Genomic DNA, 3,448 nt, shown 5'->3' with positions numbered 1-3,448 from the left:
AAGATTTGATGTTCTCAAAATTTTTTTGCCATGATTATTTCAAAAACAAGCAAAATAAAGCAACAAGCAAAGAAAATAAGAACCAACATGAAAAACTAATCAAAAACCAAAAACTGAAAACCAAACTAAACAATACATGACACCCCCCCAGACTTAAACTTTTCATCGTCCCGATGAAATCAGTATGGTGGAGGAGGTGGAGGTGGACAAGGGAAAGGAGGTCTACGACGTGGTTGGCCAATAGGAAAACTAGGAAAACCTGGAATCTCACCCAAGGATCTATGATACTCATATAAAGCATCAACTTGTTGGCTAGTAAGCGTCATACTCTATATAAAATCTCTCATCCTAGCCTGATCAGTATCATAATCCTGCACAAACTCAGCCACTTGACCTTGAAAATTCCTCGTAAACTGAAAATGATTTTGTACCTCCCTAAACTGATCATCAGATAAAGAGAAGCGCCCCTCCAACATTTTTTGTTGGGAATCTTGCTTCTCATGAAGTGATTCTAGAGACGTACGAAAATCTGAAAAATCAAACCTAGAAGATCCTGTGCCATATGCAAAAGAATGCCTAGCAGGCTCCATAAAACTAGAAGGCTGCGTATGTCCAGATGACGAGGGTTCATTATGTGGCTCAGTGTCTCCAGGTATAGAAGGGTTATCCTCAAAATCTAACTCAGAAATTACCCAATTAGCCCGGTTACGAATAGTAGTTCGTTCAGGAAAAGGAAGGGGTAAAGGAGAACCATTCCTCCTAGGAAACGCGAAACCATTCTCATCCCGAACGATCATTTTCATAGCAAGACATGTATCAATGTCAATCATGTCATTACCATGAATTATTTCCAACCCATCAACATCAAGATTTAAATTACAAGCTATTCGGGTAATCAAACCACCAAAAACAATTGATCCCGATGATGCCCTAGCTGATCTCAATAAGGTTTGAACAAAATGAAAACCAGAGTCAAATTCAACCTTATAAAGCATAGCCCATAAAGCATAAAGCTCTATCTTCTTAACCACCCCATCACTCTCTCCCCTACCAAAAATAGTTTTACTCATGACTCTATGTAGATACCTAAAGATGGGGTTTTGCATATGGGAGGCCTTAGCTCTTGAAGGCTCATAAGGTTGATCTAACCCAGTTATTGCATTCCAAAAATGATTCCAATTAAACCTTGGGTCAAACCTACGAGGGCTACCGGTGGTTATTCCAAAACAAGAATTAAAGTCACTAAATACCCATAGAAATTCTTGATTCATTAATCTAAAAGAGATTTTTCCATAATAATCATCTTCATTAGTAAAATGGACATCCAATGAACTTAAAAATTCCAAAACAAGACGAGGATATGTAGGCAAATGTGTGTACATAATATCACTCCAGTCCAAAAACCCAATCATCAAATCTACATCTTCCCTAATTCCAAGCATATCAAGAACAGTTGGGTCCATATATCTAGTACACACTATCTTTCTATTGACAAGAATTACAAATCTAGTTACTTGATCATCGTTTCTGAACACAATATTGAATTCATTGTCATTACCTTCGTCGCGTGAAGTCCTTTTGCCTTTGCCCTTCACTGGTTGTTTTCCTTTGTCTCTTGATGGCTCCTTCTCTTTGTCTCCACTAGATCCACCACCTCCTTTGCGCAATCTCTTCAAAATATTGGACATCTTGATGAGTTTAGATAGGGGAAGAATTATCTAGAGTGGTGGAACTCAAAGAACGAAACTTCAAAGAACAAAAGATCTTAGGTTAAGAGAACAAAAGTCCAAGTCTTAGAGAGGAGGAGAATCGGATCTAAAAGATCTTGAGAGATTAGAGAGGAGTTTTTAAGAAATTGGGAGAGAAAGATATGTTTTGGAGAGTTGGGGGTGTGCGGAACACGGCCAAGATCTGGCCGTGTGAGGTAGGAGGTAGACTTTAGTAGTTCTCCTACACGGGCCGTGTAGATCTACACGGCCCCCCCATCTTTCCTCTCGGGATTCTTTGCACGGGCCGTGTAGATCCACACGGCCTCCGCCTCTTCCTTCTCTGGATTCCTCGCACGACCGTGTCTGGGACACGGCCTCTCCATCTTTCCTCTCGGGATCCTCTGCACGGCCGTGTCTATGACACGGCCTATACCTTTTTCTCCTCGGGAGATCCCACACGGTCGTGTCTGGATGACACGGCCCAAACACTTCCCTTCTCTGCAACCTTTGCCTGGCCGTGTATAGCACATGGCCTGACTCTGTTTTGCACCTAACCTGAAAACAGAATCAAAAGAATGCATCAAACTAAAAGAAATTACAATACAAATCAAAACTAACTAAAAGAACCCTTGGGTTGCCTCCCAAGAAGCGCTTGTTTGAGGTCTTTAGCTCGACCAAACTTAATCATTCGCTCCTTTTCCTCGCCCTTGGAGGACAGATATACTTTTCGTTTCCGTTGGGAGATCTTCTCCCAACATCTTCCACCACATTGTCTCCTTCATTTGGTGGCCTACCATGAGGATGGAAATTCCATTCCTCAAGTTTATAAATGCTTGTCCTGCTACAAGCATTTAAGAGAGACGAGACACGGTTAGAGATATTAGATAAATCATATTCCAACTTTTCCTTACCAATTACCAAAGAAAGCTTATGATTTTTGACATCAATTATAGCTCCAGCTGTAGCAAGGAAAGGTCTTCCTAATATGATAGGAATCCTAGGGTCCTCTTCCATGTCCAACACGACAAAATCTGTGGGAATAACATTCCCATCCACCTCTACCGGCACATCCTCTATAATACCCAAAGGGTACCTGCAGGAATGATCGGCAAGTTGAAGTGCCATAGTAGTAAGTTTAATGTTTTTGAGACCTAATTTATTACAAATTGAATAGGGAATGAGGCTAACACTCGCCCCCAAATCACAAAAAGCTTTTTCAAAAAATTCTTTTCCTATGTTGCAAGGAATATAAAAGCTCCCTGGGTCCTTCAGTTTTGGAGAAGTGTTCTTCTCAAAAATAGCACTACATTCCTCACTAAGCGCAATGGTCTCGACCTCTCCTCTTCTTCTCTTATTTGACATGAGATCCTTCAGAAATTTGGCAAATCTAGGCATTTGTAGAATAACATCAATAAGAGGTACCTCTACGCAAATTTCCTTAACCTTTTCTAGAAACTTGCCAAATTCTTCATCCTTCTTGAGCATTGTAAGTCTCTGAGGAAAAGGGACAGCCTTGCTCTGATGATTCAGTGGAAGAGTCTCTTCAACCTCAATAGTACTCTCCTCATTAGCTTGAATCTGATTCGGTATAGGAGGAGGGAGCTCTTCTTCTTTTTGTATCCCTTTTGAAGCAGTCACTTGGGAGTCTCCCAAGGTCCATCCGCTCCTAAGCTCAATCCTATTGCAATGCTCCATAGGATTCACATCAGGTTTTCCTGGAAGTTGTCCTGGTGCTCTGG

This window comes from Zingiber officinale, chromosome 3A (genome assembly GCF_018446385.1).
Source record: "Zingiber officinale cultivar Zhangliang chromosome 3A, Zo_v1.1, whole genome shotgun sequence".
In the NCBI taxonomy this organism is placed as follows: Eukaryota; Viridiplantae; Streptophyta; class Magnoliopsida; order Zingiberales; family Zingiberaceae; genus Zingiber; species Zingiber officinale.
The sequence above is the reverse complement of the archived record's forward strand: the minus strand, read 5'-3'. Positions refer to the sequence as shown.